Below are 17,542 nucleotides of genomic sequence, written 5' to 3' on the forward strand. Positions count from 1 at the left end.
GGAAAACAAACTAAACAGAATGTGTAGCGTAGTCAGATAGGCAGACAGGTAAATGTGTGAGATAAGTTTGTATTTTAGTTAACACGCAGTAAAAAACAGATACGCTTGTGCTATCAAAAATATAGTTTATTCCATTAGGAATTATAGCATAGTCAAAATAAACGGTCCATTAGTCATGTATCATTTCAGTCAGTTCAGTCGAGGATACTCAATTTGCTAAGTCCGTGTTGAATAGCCAATGTCAGTTCACTTACAATAAATCAGTCCGTATTTTCTCTTCTCTCCGTTGAGAAATAAACACTCCTTTCTCACCTCCGTTCCAGTAAGGAAAAATGCAGTCATCAATCCATCCAGTAATTAGGGATCATTAAGCCAGAGAGAGTGAGCTGCAATTGACTTGCTTCTTTTATGGTGCTTTTACAACCACACCCTTAATTACATTCTTGTAGTTAAAGTTACACACACTTTAACCAACAAACCATGATAACTTATTTATTATTTTTACCCAAACCAGTTAGGGTAAACAATGTTATCCCTAACAGAGTTGAGGATGTTTTCAATAAAATATCACATTGAAACTTCAATTTCCACTGGTTTAAAAATGTTCCATCCATTTTCTTGCTGAAATATTTTTTCTCATCCAGAATTTTCTTGTTCAAATAAAGAGTCACGATGTTCACTTTGTAAAGCCACTGCCTTTATTTTAGCTATTCTACAAAGATCTTTAATGTTCCCAGATGCAAATGGGCTTATTATGAAAAACAACAACCCACACCTGAAATGTTCTTTCTCTGGGTGGCAACCAGATTAGATTGCTGGTTTAAGCATTATAGAATTTGGTGCGATTAAAAATAATCCCTCAACAGAAAGAAAGATTGTTAGCAAAGTACTCTGAGCTGGAGCAAACCTTTTAAGGCCCTTCTTGGGTGGGTTCACCAGACACCCCCCATTAATCCATCTAAGAATTTTCCTATTTGGAGCATTAGCTGAAGATGGGATCGAGAGGGATCTCGTCCAAGGCTCTGCTATAATCTTGGGATCTGCCTTATCTCCTCAGTCCTCATTGTCACGCTCTACCCTTTCCTCAAGAGCCCCCCTCTGAATCCCTGCCCCCCTCATCCCGGGCTTGAAAGTGAGAGAGGAAGTTTTGGAAGCTAATTCAAAGCTGAAATCTGAGAGGAATCCACCAAATTGGAGGAAAAAAGGGGAACGCAGACACAAAACAGGATATGTAGAAACCAAAGTCAGTCCAAAAGGGACTCAGATGCATCTGCACGGATGCTCAAAGCCCTAGGAAGAAACTGGGTGAAGGTGGAACCCAAAGGAAGGTGTGACATTGTTGTCATCATTGAAACTCTGATTCTGTCTCAGCTTGGAACTGTCTCCTGCAATGGGTGAAAGCAAGAGAGACCCTGCCTGGAGACTGATGATGCTGCATAATGGAGAATTCTGATTGGTTCTGCTTCTTCTGGCTACTTCACGCTGACTTTGAGCAAAGGAAGCTTTTTTTTAACCCTTTCCCCTCCACTCCGCTGAAGATGCTACCCAGACTGGGACCGAAACTTCCGGAAAGCGACCCACAAGTCGGGAGGAGGAAACTTTACCCTCCAAACTCTTCATCTCCCACCCAGTCCAGACCCACCAATTTCGCTTCTGGGGCAGGAAACATTCAGGTCTCCCCATTCCGGGGGGAGACACTGGTGGGGCAGCACACATGGGCTCTGCTGGGGTCCTCCAGCTGTTGATGGGGACGGAGCTGTAGGGGATCCCTGGAAGTGAAGGGGGGGAGGAGACACACAGGAAGGAGGGGCTGGGAGGGACTCACAGATGCTGGGAGGGATGGAGGGGCTGGGACCCCCATGTGAGACTTTGGGGGGTGGAGGGCAAGAGAGTCTTCAAACCCCGAATTGCTTCGGAGTCCCCAAAGTTTCTTCCGTTCAAAGAGGAAGGAGGCGGAAAGTGAAAGGGGGAAGCTGAGGCATTTTCAGACTGGAATCCACAAATGCCGCCAAAATATATAAGAAGAATTTTGGCAGCTTCAGAAATTTCACTTTTTCTTCTGAATCTCAAATTTAAGGCTTTGAAAGTCAAGCAAGAGGGGAGCTCGGATCCCTTTTGGGGAGGGGACCAAGGCCCCCATCACCCCATATTCCCCCATTCCTCAATCAGGACCTGGAGAGGGGCCTTTGAGAGAAGGGGATTTGGGGGTTCGAGTTGCTCCTCGGAAATTAACTCCCCCAAACTCTCCCTTTTGTGAAGGGGGAGACCCTCCCTTTGAGGTGGTCTTGGGGGGGCTCTGGGGGGGTGTCTTTGGGGAGCGGACAGGAAATTGCAACTGATCCCAACTAGGAATCTTTTTTCCATCTTTCAGGATCCCTTTTAATTTCTTGCTGCAATTTTCTTGGAAAGATGACTTAAAAGACAGAATATTATTTTGAGGAGTGTAAAGGCGTCTTTGGCCTGAATAACCGACTCGAATTTCTTCTCTGCCTGGAACTATCTCCTCCATCGGCTGAAGTCAAGGGAGACTCTGCCCGGAGACTGATGACACTACAACCAGGGAGGATTCCCATTGGTTCTGCACTTTCTGGACGCTCCGAAGTTGGAGGAAAACTCCTCCCCCATCCAGACCCCCCCACATTCCGCCTCTGGGGCTGGGAGCCTCCGCGTCCTTCTCCTCTCTCTTTGCGGGCGCTTGTGGGGCGGCATCCAAGGCTTTTGCTGGGCTCCCCTTGATGCTTCTGGTGGGGGCGCTGGCCTGGATCCCCGGAAGTGAAGGGGGGAAGGGGACCCCCGGTAAGGAGGGGGGTTGGTTGGGAAAGTAAGGGGCTGGGGGGAGGAGGGGGCTGGGAAGGACCCCTGGAGGGGTGAAGGAAGCTAATGGGTCTCCAGAGCCTCCAACAGCCTTGATCTCTATGTGGTCTCCTTCCCCTTCCTCCCTACATTCCCCCCCGAGGATGAAGAGGAATTCCTCCCCCCATTCCCCAATTGTAGCCGAGGTGGGAGTTGCAGCTGGGCCCCTCTCTCGGCCTGCGCCTGCCCCATTGTCTGGGTCGGAGTTGGCTGCATTGAAAGAGGAAGGGAAGGAAAAGCTAAATAGGGAAACTGAGGCATTTTCAACCCTGAATCCACAGAAGGAAAAAGGCAAAAGTATTTTGGCTTCTGCAGAAATTTCCGTTTTTCTTCTGAATCTCAAATTTGAGGCTTTGAAGGTCAAGCAAGAGGGGAGCTTGGATCCTTTCTGGGGGAGCCCCTGAATTTGGGGAGGGGACCAAGTACCCCCCCCCCCCACCCTCCCATTACCTCCCATTGCTCTTTTGGGACCTGAAGGGGGAGGGGGGAACTGAGGGAAGAGGATATTGGGGGCTCCCAGTTGCTCCCCTCAGTTGGCTCTCCAAGGGGGCTGGATGTGGGGGGTCTGAAGAGGTCTTTTTGGGGACGGGGATTGGAAACAGGTGTGATCCCCGAGAATCACCCCAAGGCTGAAGATTAGGGGGAAGTTGAGGGGAACCAAATGAAGGTGGGGGTTGAAGGGCTGGTAAACCCCAGGAGTGTCACTCTAGATGTCCTGATTGAGTCCCCTCCCCATATTCCCTCCCAAAGGAAGAGAGTGGAGGGGATATGGATATTACCTTCCCTCCAGCCCTCCCCCCACCATTCCTCCCCCTTAAGATCCCACGTGTTCCCTGCAGAGACTTCATGGGATCTCCGCACCAGGCGAACTTCTGCCAGCTTTTTCCTACCCGGGAGGATGGAGGAGGTTCCTACCGTATCTCCCACTTCCCTCCCCCACTCCAGACCTCCCCAGCAAGTCTGCCTTCCTCTAGGATTGAGTTCCCTGTCCCTCCTCCAGGGGGTGCCTTCCACCAGTCTCTCACAGGTCTCCAGCCACCCTCCCTTCCTGCATGGGACCCTCCTCCTCCTGTACTAGGTGTCAGGGTTCCAGCCTGTCAGCTCTGGAATTCATCGCTGTCACTAGCGGCTGGGAACGATGGGCCCTGGAGTCCTTCCTGAAGGCCTTCCTCCCCCTCTTCCTCCCCCTCGCAGCCCATTTCTTGCACGAAGGATGAGTACCTCTTCCTCAATGGGATGCAGAGGGTTCCATACCTGTACAGGGACTTCTATGACAGGAGATTCTGTGCTTCGACAGTTCATGGAAAGTTCATGGCCATCACCGTCAGGGAGTTGGCAGAGGCGGAAGCGGACGCTTTCAACAGCCACAAGCTCATCCTGCCGTACTGGAAGGCCGCTGTGGATTCCTTCTCCTGATACAACTATGTGGTGTACAACTAGGAGGTGCTCAAGAGGGAAGAACGAACAATCAGCCGGAGAGGTGAGTCCTGGGGGGGGGCTCTTCCCTGGGAGGGGGACGCCAGGACTCCCCCTTTCCTTGCATTCCTTGGGATTCTCCCGGGTCAAGGTTTAATCTCCTTATTTATTCCTCACTCTCAGATCTACAAAATCATCTCCCCAGGATCCAAACTCTCTTCCTGTCTGGAATCTGGGATCCCTTTGATTCTCACCCCCCCAGGAAATCCACCCAAGTATGACTTTTTTGGTGGGGGGAGGGGAATCCAGCCAGGTCTCTCTCTCCCTCCCTCCTGCTTAATACAGGCAGTCCTCCACTTACAACCCTTCGCTTAGTGACCGTTGGAAGTTATAAGGGCAGTGAAAGCAATGACTCATGACCCTTTTTCATACTTACGACCATTGCAGCCTCCCCAGGATCCCCTGATCCAAATCAAGATGCTTGGCCACTGACTTGTATTTGTGACAGTCACAGCATCCCGGCGTCCCCTGATCCCCTTTTGCAACCTTCCGTGGGGAGCCGGATTCACTTAGCAACCCTGTTACTCATTTAACAACTGCAATGATTCACTTAATGACTGTGGCAAGAAAGGTCGTAAAATGGGGCAAAATTCATGGAACAAATGCCTCACTTAGCAACAGAGATTTTGGGCTCAATTTGTGGTCGTAAGTCAAGGACTATCTGTTTCTATTTCTTTCTCTCCCTGATTCCTTTTTATTCTATTCAGGAACCGCCTGTTTCCCTCCCTCTTCCCAAATTATTAAATAAGTTTAATGAATAACTAAATTTACTAAACAAACAAATGTTGTGGTGTTACACCTAATTAAAAGTGTGGTTTCATTTTCAGCGAGATCCCAAGAATCCTCCAAATCCTGCTTTTCTGTCCTTTCCGTCTTCTCGGTTATTTCTTTCCATCTCCACCACATCTGGCAGAAGGTTCCTTCCACCTCTGGGCATTTCCAGCGTTTATCCCTGTCGGATTTGCCTATTTGGGGAATTCTTCCTTTTTGAAGACTGCAACTGATCCCAATCGGGAAGGATTTCACCTTTTCCCCTCTTTCAGGATCCCTTTTAATTCCTTGCTGCAATTTACTTTGGAAGATGACTCAAAACACAAGAATATATTCAGGAGTAAAAAGGGATCTTGGCCTGAACTGATCAACTTGGTCTCCTGTTCTGGGCCTTCCTGTGTCTCTCATAACAAAATATATAATTCATTAAAAATATTATCCTACTACATGATTATATCTATTCTCTGTCAGGCTCCACAAAACATTTCTTTCCATATTTTATCTACTTATCACTTAAATCTTACATAAACATTAGTCTATCTTAATTAATTAATCTATTATAAATTCTTATTTTCGTATCTATTACATTTAAATAATTCCTTCTTATTCTAATTCTTAATCCCATCTCCTCAAAATCTATTATATATGTTTTGCTACAAATATACCTCATCATGTGGAGTCTCCCTCTTTTCCACTTCTAACCATTGTCTCTAAGTCTTTCTTTTATATTCATCTTTTTTTTTTTTTTGCTTATTTACCATTTTCTGTCATCCTTTGGCTTTTTCCCTTAATCCTTCCTTCATTTGTCATCATTTTCTGATATTTCTCTCCCATTTCTCAAAGTTTCCCACTTCCCTCTTTGATCTCCTCTCTGTATTTCCCTAACCATTTCATTCATCAGCATTCCAGTCTCAATATCCCCCCTCTTATTTATTATATCCATCATTACTATCTCATATTCAGCTTCTTTTTTCTTTTTGTGTTATTTGTTGTTCCTTTTGATCCATTTCACTGCTTTCTCTTTCTTCTAACTCCTCCTCCATCTTTGATCTTGGCCTGAACTAAGCAACTTGGTCTCCTGTTCTGGACCCTCCTGTGTTTCTCATGAGCCTCCTTCTCCTTCTTCCCTCCAGCCAAGCCCACCGTCTCCATCTCCCCCACCAAGATGGACCCCGCTTCCCCCAACACCATCCTCCTCTGCACTGCCATGGGATTTTACCCCCTGGAGATCGAGATCCAGTGGCTGAAGAATGGGCAGCTGGAGGAGGAGGGCGTGGCTTTCGGGGAGGAGTTCCAGAATGTAGACTGGACCTACCAGCTCCAGGTGATGCTGGAGACCTAGCCCCAGCGGGGGAACGTCTTCACTTGCCAGGTGGGGCATGTCAGCCTGGAGGCCCCCATCACCGTCCAGTGGGGTAAGCCCCTCCCCTCCTGCCCTGAGAAGGGGGAGAGACCCTCCCTTTGGGGGGAGCCGGAATGGACCCTCCTGGGGGACGGTGGGCCCGATCCTCCTCCTCAGGTGAGGCTCCTTCTCCTTCCCCAGAGCCCCATTCCTCCAGCTCTGCCAGGAGCAAACTCGGTACAGGGATCATGGGGGTGGTGAGCGGCCTTCCTGGCTGTGGGGCTCTTCTCCTACCTGAAGAGCAAGAAAGGTGAGTCTATGGGACTGGAGGAGAGGTTGTGGGGAGGGGACCATCTAGGGGAGGCGTCTCATCAAGCTCAGCAGGTGGCCAAGAGACTCCACCTGAGGAATATTTTGGGGAACTTTTGTTCTTGGAGGGGTTACTAAGGGAAGATACTGCAACCTATTATGGGCTATCGATGGAGAGGGGGACCCCCTGAGTCCTCCAGCCCATGAAGGGTCCTGATTGGCTCTTTTTCTCCTTCCAGCCACTCCCATCCAACCTCCTGAAGGTGAGTTTCCCTTCTTCCCCCCCATCTGAATCCCCCACCGCCCAAGTTACAGGTGGATTTAAAATTATTTTAATGTGCCTGAACAAAACTTCCTTGCTGAGGATACGGCCAATTTTTAAAAATTTACACTGCAATCAAAAACCAAAAACACACACGAAAACTAAAATCTCTCACCCAGGGTTTTTCCAAGTTTTGGGAAAATTGCAAAAGGGAGGGAATGGCCCCCACCTTCCCTTCCCATTACTTCCTTGGAGAGGGAGCACCCCAAGGTTGTGGCTGTTCTTCCTGATCCCCCCCTTTTTTCTTGTGACATTTCACACGATTTCTGCTCAAGTGATAACCCCCCATCACTCCTTTTGTGCCACCCCCATCCTAGCCCTACCTTCTTTCTTCATCTGGAACATCTGCAGGGAGGGGGAGGGGGGAGGGAACCCCGCCTCTTGATTAACCCCCTAATTAAGACAATTAGGGAGAATTCCATAAACCCTGAAAAAAGATGAATTGCTGGTCCTTCCCCTGACTGACCCCCACTGTGGGGAGGGGGCTGGAAGGGGGGGGAACCCACCCTGTGTTTTTCCTGCAATCCCTCTGAAAATCCCTTATTTGAACTGAAGATCCCGCTTTATATCCTAATTTTCTTCCCCATCTCTTTTCTCCTCAGCCCTCATGACTCAATCCTGCTCTCAGATGGAAAAGGATGTTTTTTCTTCAGTAGCGGATGAATTTTTGTCTTTTTCGCAACCTCTGAAAAATGGAGGTTGGAGGTGGCAGGTTGGAAGGAGGAGGAAAACTGGCAGCCTGGACCTTCTACTGAGACACACACATCCCAGCTTCCTTTCAGGGTCCCCTTGTCATTTGGGGGGGGGGGAAGGAAGGTGTGGAGACCATCTAGACTGCCCCTAGGGACTCTGGGACTGCTTGACCCTCCAGACCTCTCCCTCCAGTCTCTCCTGCTCAGCAGAGACCCCCATTCAGAGCTATGGCTGCAACCCTCCACCTGGCAGCCACTTCCCCCAGACCCAGAAAGATCCCAGCCAGAATTCCTGATATTCAAACATGGAAAGATCCCCCCATCCCAAGGATGGAAGCAGGATGGAGGGGGAAAAAGTGACGGAAAAATTAGTTTAGTTAAATTTACTTAAATTTAGTTCTAATTAAATTAGTTTAATTAGAGAGGAGAAGAGATGCAGCTGTGTTTCCACCTGGAAACCATTTCTGGACTTTGTGCTTGAGGCAGAAAAAAAATGAAGTCTCAACTGGAATTTTCTGATTAACTTAGGGTTTTTTGTAAATAGAAATGTAATACATTTAGTAAGAACGTATAATCTTAGTAAAAAACTGAGGCTGTAATTTCACTTTACGGAGCTGAAAAACCTTTTCCTCCCCCCCCCCTTTCTCCCACGCTTCTACCCTTTCCTTCTCTTTCTCATTTCCTCACTTCCTTTATTTTTTCTATATTACACATTATACATGATATAATAATAATAAAAAATAATTAAGAAAAACCATTAGACCAAAGGACCCTTGTTTTAGCAGCGCTTCCTATTCCACAGCCGAGATACACAAATTTCTAAGGGGAAAAAGGTTCATGGCGATTCCACTTCTATGTCCGCATTTTTATATTGGCCATTCCCCACCCCCCAAAAATGAAACTTTATATATAAAATGAAACTTTATATATATATATATAATATATATATATTTTCTGCTGAAAGTATCGATTGTTGGACTTTGAAATGATGGCCAGATGTTGAAATCGCCCGAAGGAAAAGGAGACACGGCCAAACTTTGTTCGGTGATCTCCATCCGGGGCTGTTTTGCAAGGAAAAGGAGGAATCCTTCCTCACCTCCAGAAAGAAAGGGGGAGATGCCTTCCCATTGGGGGCTGAGGGGGAGCATCGGAAGGGGCTCTTCGAGTGAGAGAGACGCGGGTTTCAAGGACGGAAAATGCCGTTTTCTCCTGTACAGCCGAGAGATCCCTATGGAAATAGCCCCCCATGAAGGGGAGGGGGTCTGCGGAGAGGATCCGGCTCTCCCCCTCTTCCCGCATGGACTCTCAGCCGTGGGTTTTCCTTCGGGTTGGGGGGAGTGTGGGACCCCCAAGTCCTGGCTGGCTGTGGGGCTGCGCCTCCCCCTTGTCTTCCGGCACAGCTGCTGGGGGCTCCCTTCTTCTAGTCCGCCCCTCCAGGAGCACAGTGAAAGGGAGACTGGATGAGAATCATGGGAGGGGGGCCCTCCTCCTCCGGAGCCGGCATTAACCCCCCTAGAATGCAGCCCCCAAGACTGAAAAGATTCCCCCTCCCACTTTCTCCGCTTCTCTGTCTGCTCGGAACTCCATCGGGTGAAGTCAAAGGGAGACTCTGCCCGGAAACGGATGACCTTGCAAGAAGGGATGATTCTCACGGGTCCTCCTGCACTTTCTGGACGCTCTTCCCCCGCCCCCCCAGTTCAGACCCACCGATTCCTCCTGTGGGGCTGGCAGCCTCCGCCTATTCCTCCCCTCTGTTTGGAGACGCTTGTGGGGCGGCATCCATGGCTTTGGCTGGGCTCCCCCTGATGCTGCTGGTGGGGGCGCTGGCCCGGATCCCCGGGAGCGAAGGGGGGGGAGGAGACCCCCGGTAAGGAGGGGGCTGAGCGGGGGAGGGAAGCCCCGGAAAACCGTCAGCTAAACAGCTTCTTTCCCCTCGACTAATCGGTTCTCCCGGCCAGGAAATTCCTCCTGATCCCTTCCAGGTCGGATCCCCCTCGGAGGTTTCACATTGCTCCCATTTTCCCTTCCAGGGTGATCGACCTTCTTCTGTCAGCTGAGGGGCGATCCCTGGAGACGCTGCCCCACTCCGGGATCTGCCTGTGAGATCCCAAGTGAGCGAGGGAGAAGATCCCCAGGGCAGGGGGGGGGGATTCCGGTCGCTCTTCCCCTCCAGGAAGGGTCGCAAGTGGAGTTTCCCCCCACCCAGAGCCCAGCCAAGACCCCCGATCCCCGCTTCTCTTCCGGCCCAAGCCCAGAATTCAGGCAGGTTCCCCGTCTGAGCAGCGGCTCTTCCTCGGTCCCCCCTCCCCAATTCTCAGCCGGAGGACAAAGGACCCTCCCCGCAGTCCTCCCCCCGGAAATCTCTCTCTCTCTCTCTCTCTCTCTCACACACACACACACACACACACACACACACAGCTTCTTCCTCCAACCCCCATCAGCTGCAGAGGCGCTTCGGTTTCGCTTCCCCAGCCTGAAGCTTTGGGCTCCTCCGAAGCGGAACCGAGGAACTGGCCAGGATCCAGCAGGCAACAAACCTGGATTCTTCAGGGATTGTCCTCCTCCGCCCCAAGGCTGAGCCTCCAGGTAGGGGAATAGAATAAGAATAGAATAGAGAATAGGAGAGAAGCTCAATAAACCTCACAAACATTTTATGTTAGGAAAGATCCAGATTCTCCGTTCCTGCCAGGGAACTCAAGGCTTTGAGTGGGAGGATCGTGGGAGGAAGGAGATTTTATTCACGGGGAGAGAAATCAGCCCCGGGACTCCGTCCTAAGAATCCACCCTCTGAGGTGAACTTCCTTCTTCTGGAGGGGAGATATTTTGCCCAAAGGAGAAGAAAAAATCTGAGATCCCAAGTGAGCGAGTGGGATCCCCAAGGGCAGGAGGGGGACTCCGGTCGGTCTTCCCTTCCAGGAAGGGTCGCAAGCGGAACTTCCCCACCACCACCCAGAGCCCAGCCAAGACCCCCCCCCGATCCTCCCTTCTCTTCCGGCCCAGGCCCAGAATTCAGGGAGGTTCTCCGTCTGAGCTCAACCTCGGCCCCCCTCCCCAATTCTCAGCCAAAGGACAAAGGACCTTCCCCACAGTCCCCATTTCAGGGACCCTCCCCCTCCCCCGAGTTAGCCAGAAAGAGTCCGGAGGCCCGGGGGTGGGGGGGGTGAAGGCGGAGCTACGTCGCTGCGATACAGCTGCGATCTCGGAGCTCCGAGATCGCAGCTGATATCTTCACCCCTGGTCGGTCCCAACGGACCTAAACCGTCCCGTAGAGACGGTGATAGCAAGGGGTGCGTTCTGTTGATCCCAGGGACATCGCAAAGTCCCTAGTTGATCCAGGAGAAGCCCCTTTACCATCTGCGGAGAGGCAGCCATTAAGCTGCTGAAGCTGGGACAGCTCGGGAAGGAAGAGACAGAAAGAGAAAGTGTATCGGCTGGTGAGGACCTTTTTTAAAAAATATTTGGGACTTAAGGACACTCTAGAATGAGAAGAAATCTGTAAGATTTTTGACAAAACTTGACAAAATTGACTTAGCGGCGATTTTCTAAAGAGAAATGTCAAAGTGAGGCTTGGCTTTTTACTTTTACTTTTTTTTTTTTTCTTCACTGAACTTTTATTGCGATCTAGTAATTGTAACTACTGTAGACTGGTTTTTTCTCTTATATTTACCTATTCTTTTTTCTCCTTTTTGACTGTTTATATTTTTTAGAACAGAGGCTTCCTTTAGTAATCTTTTAATATATATATATATATATATATGTATATTTTTTCTTTCTATTAGGCTTTTTCTGGGAAAGAAGGAGTGGATTAAAGAAACTTTGTGACACTGCCAACTAGAGGCTTGAAAATACTTTATTTGAAGCTGAGAAGACTGTGGAAAATTCTTTCTCAAGGTCACTGGAACTTGATAAGATAGAGGGAAGAACACTGGAGAATGTTTTTACAGGTGTTCTTTGGGACTTCTACTATCAATTGAACATTTGAAGCCTGGCTTTGAAATTTGCGGAGAAGCCATAATAAGAGCCTTGGATAATTAAATAAAATGCAGTGTGCTCCTTTTTTTATTTTCTCTTAGCTGTCTTATCCCTCCTCTTCAATCCCATAGTATCTTGTAATATTTCTATATTTATTTTTTATTTTATTTATTTTTAAAGGGAAAGCCTCAGAATATCTTTTTATTTTTCTTATTGGGACTTTTGCTTTTTCCATTTCCATTTTTGATTCATTTTTATGGCTATCTTTTATTTTTTGAGACCTTTCATTTGGATTAAGGTGTGAAGAACCTGAATAATTCTTTTCTCTCTTTTTTTTCTTATTACTTTTTAATATTATTGGGTTTTATTCTTTTTCTTTTTAATTTTTATTTTTGAATCATAACTGACTATCCCACAACAGGATTAAGGTCTAGAAGAACCTGAAGAACCTCCTTTTTTTCTTCTTAATTTTCTTTTCTTTTTAATTTTGGGCTTTTTATTTTTTACTGGCTTTTTCTTATGTTTTCCTTTGTCCTAACTGGATTATAATTGGCCACTCTACTAACTGGATTAAAAGAGCTTGAAGACCCTGAGCTACCCAAATGAGTAAGAAAATCTTACCTTCTGGCATTTCAACTTCTGCTCCTGCCTCTCCATCAACTGGAGGACGACTTTTAACAATGGCGAAGCAAGATAAAGCACAAGTGGATTTAACGACGGTTATGCAAGGAATTCAAGAACTTCAGATTATGAGACTGACGCGCTGCCTACTGCGCTAAGAAGGCACATTTTAAAACGAGTATTGAATAAAGAACGGAGAGTATTGAACAAAGAATTGGGAATGATGAAAAAAATGAAAACATTCAACAAATGATGGTGAAATATGATGAGAGACTCCAAAGAATTGAAGAGAAAGACAAACAAAGAGATGAGACAATTGGAAACATTGATACTAGATTAACAATGGTTGAACAAGACAAAACTGGGATGTTGAAGTGGGAGATGGACAGGTCAGAATTCTATCTCAGATTCCAAAATATAGAGGAAGAAAAAGGACAAGATTTGGCTGCAGTAATGATAGAAATCTTGGCTGGAGCTCTGGGAATAACAGAGGAAAAGATGATGGATGGAGTAGATGAGATATAGTATACCGAGTCTTCACAAGATATGCGATGAGGAACAATCTACCAAGAGAGGTCCATGTCAGATTTACCAAAAAAACTATTAAAACACAAATATTACAAGTGGCAAGAGAGAAGGCGTTGAAATATAAAGACAAAGAGATTGTGGTCTTAAAACAAGTACCCAGAAAAGTGAGAGAGATGAGAAGAGAATATCGATTCCTGACTAAAATGTTATTGAAAAAAGAGGTGAATTACAGATGGCTGATTCCAGAAGGATTAATGTTTACATGGCAAGAACAGAGACACAGAATCGACTCAATTGAGAAAGCAGAAACATTCTACAATGAATTTTTCGAAAGAAGAGAAATAGAGACAGAAAAAGAGATAATCTCAACTGAACCTCAAGAGGATCAAATGGGAATGGGAAAAGAAGAAGGTGCAGTAGGTGGACAAGTGGAGACCAAAGAACAACATGAAGTAAGATCTACGAGAGCTGTTAGACCTAAATACAAAATATAATCATGGAGGAGAAAAAAAATTGATTTCTATTAATATAAATGGACTGAATTCAGCTAACAAAAGAAGAATTTTTTTTTCATAAATTAGAGAAGTCAAAATTTGACATAATTTGCTTACAAGAAGTACACATTAAAAAACAACATCAATAATTATTGGTAAGACCAAAATTAGGGAAAATTTTTATTTCCCTGACTCACTGTAAGAAAAGAGGAGTGGTCTTGTACATTAAAGAAACTATTCCAGCAAAATTTATTTATACTGATGAAGACGGAAGAGTTGATAGTTAGAATTTCAACAATCAAGATGAATATTTTACCCAGAAGTTTATATTTGTTTCAAACAATACCAATTAGGCTTGGCAAACATTATTTTGAAGAATTAAATAAAATTGTGTTAAAGTATATATGGCAAGGTAAGAAAGCGAGAATAAAATTAAAACTTTTACAAGATGCTAGAACTAGAGGAGGATTTGGCCTTCCTAATTGGGAGTTGTATTACCAAGCTGCAAATTTAATGTGGGCCAAAGAATGGATAACATTAAGAAAGACTAGATTGTTGACATTAGAAGGACATGATTTATTACTGGGCTGGCATGCTTTTCTGTGGTATAAGGGAACTAAATCGCAGGACTATTTTAGAAGGCATTATATACGGGAGTCTTTATGGTTGAACTGGGAGAAGATTAAAAGACAATGTTATTTGAAAATTCCAGTTTGGTTATCAACTATTGAAGCTTTTTCTTATCCTATAACACAGGGGTCCTACCGGACCGGTCACGAACAAGCCTACCGGGCGCTGTTGCTGGCCGCCATCTTTTTTGAAAGCTCACCGGAAGCGCTGTTTCCATAAAAGATGGCGCAGGCGTGAGCTTTTCCGGAGAAAGCCATTTCTACCCGAAAAGCTCACCAGAAGCGCAGCCGCATTTTACGAAAGCGCCCGTGACGCACGGAAGCGCTCTTCCATAAAGATGGCGGCGCCAGTTGACGCGGTACCGGCCGCGCGCCAGCTGATGTCGGAACCGGGCGCGCGCGAAAGGTTGGGGATCCTGCTATAACATATAAGAAGGAACAAACAGTTAGATATGGGGAAATATTAGATGAAAAGGGTGAACTTAAAACAATGCAAAATTTAGAAGAACAAGGTATAAAGATGAATTGGTTTTCATATGCACAAATACACTCAAGGTATCTTAAAGATTCTAAAATAGAGGGATTTTATGATAAATTGACTGACCTAGATAGGATTTTGACAGGTACTGATGAAAAAGTGATCAAAAATTATATAGTTATTTGCTGGAAATTAAATTAGAGGAAGAACGTTAAAGAAATGATGATTGCTTGGGGGAAGAATTTTGGATATGGGATTGATTTAGAGAAATGGCAAAAATTGTGGTCTCAAAATTATAAAATGACAATGTCAACAGCATATAAAGAAAATTTGTATAAGATGTTTTACAGGTGGCACTTTCCCCCGACAAGAATAGCAAGAATGTTCAAGAATAAATCTGAAAAGTGCTGGAAATGTCATCAGATACTTGGCTCATATTACCATATGTGGTGGACTTGTGAGGACGTTAGAAAATATTGGACTAGAATTTGCATATGGTTGGAAAAAATGACAAAGAAACATAGATTTGAAACCAGAGATTTTTTTTTATTGGGAATCTTACCTGATACATATAATAAAAATTTGAAGTATTTGATTGTAAATGTATTAACAGCAGCTAGGATTGTATTTGCTAAAAATCGGAAGAGTGAGAAAATACCATCAGAGGAAGAAATTATTAAGAAAATATTGGAATGTGCTGAAATGAGTAGATTGACATTTGAAATTAGAGAACAAGAAGATAAACAATTCTATGAAGTTTGGGACCTTTTCTATCAATGGCTAGATAATAAGATATAATAATAGAATATTTAGAAACTTAGGAAATAATGAATATATACTTTTTTTTTCTTTGATACTATCTTTATAAAATTTTATTAAGATAGACTTGGTACGATTCTATGATTTGTTATAAAATAAATTAAGTAAATTATAGTTATCTCGTTAAAGTATGAATTAATAAAATTATAGTCAAATGATTGTATAATAATGATATCAGGCTATATAATTGTGGATTGATAATATGAGTTATTATGTAATATAACTACAATGGAGACTATGAAATGGATGCACACAAAAAAGTGGTAAACCAACCAATACACTGTCTGTAAATTCATGAAGGAGGATGATGCTTTTATGTTTTATGTTTTATGTGTTTTTGTTCGTTGTTAAAATCAATAAAACTTTTTTTCAAAAAAAAAAAGAAAGAAAGAAAGAGTCCGGAGGCCCCTTTGAGAGGAGGACCAGGCCCCGAGGGCAGTTTGGGAACCTAAGCGGACATAAAGTCCACCCCTCCATGCACACAGAAAAGTGTAGCTGAGAAAGGTGAAGATCGCAAATAAATTGCAGGGTCCCCTCAGGGCCTGCCCCGAACCCCCCCTTGAGCTGCAGCCCCCCAAGACTGAAGGGATCCCCCCTCCCACTTTCACTTTCTGCGCAGAACTCTCCCTCCTCCTTCAAGTGAAGTCACAAAGGACTCCGCCCGGAAATCGATGACGCATGAGCAGAGAGAATTCCTATTGGTGCTTCAGCTCGTTCTGGCCCCTCTCCAGCTCAAAAGTCCGAGAAACGGACTTCTCTCTCTCACACACACACACACACGCGCGCGCGCACGTGTTCATTTCATGCTTACATTCCGCCGTGGGAAGTGCTGCTGCACTGGATGACAAGGGGGGGAGGTGGAAGAGGCAGCGAGGGAAAGTCTGGGGTCACCCACAGACATACCCCAAGCGGCAGGGAAGCCCCGGAAAACCCTCGGCTAAACCAGGGAGAGGCGCCGCTTCGTTTCGGGGAAGCAAAAGGCGATTCCGCTCCTTGAAACCCGAGTCTCCCTTGTTTGGAACGTCTGGACGAAGCGGTTCCTTCCGGTATCCCCTCCCCCTCCAACACCCCCCCTTTTCTTTTTTTCTGTGGGTCAGGAGGGCCCCCCATTTCCTCGCAAAGCGGCCCCGAATGGAGTGAAGTTTGGGCCGTTTCTCCTCCGCTTCCCGCTCCTTTCCTGGGAGAACTCCGACAGGGGGTTGGACTAGATGACTTCCGGGATCCCTCCCAACTCTGTTCATCTGTTATCTGGCCACCATCTCAAGCGGTGTAAGAATCTATATACTTGTTTTCTGCAGAGAAACAAAATATATCTAAAGTAAAACACGTTGGAAGCTTTTCCCCCCAGGAATCTCCGCCTCTTTCGGCCCTGGAGCAAGGAAGCGCCCCAGAACGGCTCCTTTTTATTCCTGTTTCACTCCTGAGACTCTCAGAGGGGGGAAAAAACGCAGCACCCACCCAAAAAAAGCCGCCCCTTCACCCTGCAGCCCCAGGAGAGGATTTGGGGGCTGTCCCAGAGGAGAGAGAGGGGGCCAAGCTCCCCTCCGAAGCCCCGGAAGACGAGAAGCAACGGGTGGAGACTCTCCGGAGAGAGAAAAAGCGACAGAGAACTGGAGTGAAACTTCCTGGCAGGGAGGACAATCAGCCGATGGGACTCCTGGCCACCAGAAGTTGTGGGCGCTCCGTCACTGAAGAAGAGACCCGGCAGCCCCTTGTCTGGAATGCTGGAGGTTTTCCTGCCTGAGCAGGGGGCTGGACTAGAAGACCTCCCATGTCCCTTCCAGCTCTGTTCTGTTCTAACTGCAGGCTGTTCTCGGTTCTGCCCGTCAATCAACCTCCTTTCGTAAGCAGCCTCCATTTTCTTCCCTTCTTGGACCTGGACCTGATTTTCCTTCCGACACTTTCATGGGGTAAAAACACGACTGGCAGGTGCAACCGGAGAGATTTAATGCGGGGGGAATTGCGCAGCTGCTGCCCAAAGGAAGCACGGGAGACACGGACACAAACTTGTACTTTTATATCAATATAAAAGTATTTAACATTTGCAGCAGAGAAGACAGTCAGGAACATCCTGAGGTAAATCTCAGCCCAGAGAAGAAAAAGGCGGGGAAAAAGGGAAACGCCCCCTTTCCACCCGCAGCAACCAATCAGAGCGCAGATCCCCTCAGGCGGGAGCCCGCCCCTCACTCTGCCACAATGGGGTGTTTGGGACCTTTGTGCGCTTTCCTTCTCCAGC

At 46.4% G+C, this 17,542-nt stretch overlaps 2 protein-coding genes across 3 annotated transcripts in view; both read right to left on the reverse strand.

Moving 5' to 3' along the window:
• LOC113427630 (uncharacterized) overlaps window positions 1-17,542 on the reverse strand; it is a 182,353-nt gene that overhangs the window by 128,900 nt on the left and 35,911 nt on the right. The window lies entirely within an intron of this gene.
• Window positions 1-17,542, reverse strand: part of LOC113427353 (uncharacterized) — a 256,359-nt gene that overhangs the window by 111,086 nt on the left and 127,731 nt on the right.

The sequence above is a fragment of the Notechis scutatus genome, chromosome 2, assembly GCF_049901735.1.
Source record: "Notechis scutatus isolate UNSWTSFEM ecotype Mainland chromosome 2, rNotScu1.2, whole genome shotgun sequence".
In the NCBI taxonomy this organism is placed as follows: domain Eukaryota; kingdom Metazoa; phylum Chordata; class Lepidosauria; order Squamata; family Elapidae; genus Notechis; species Notechis scutatus.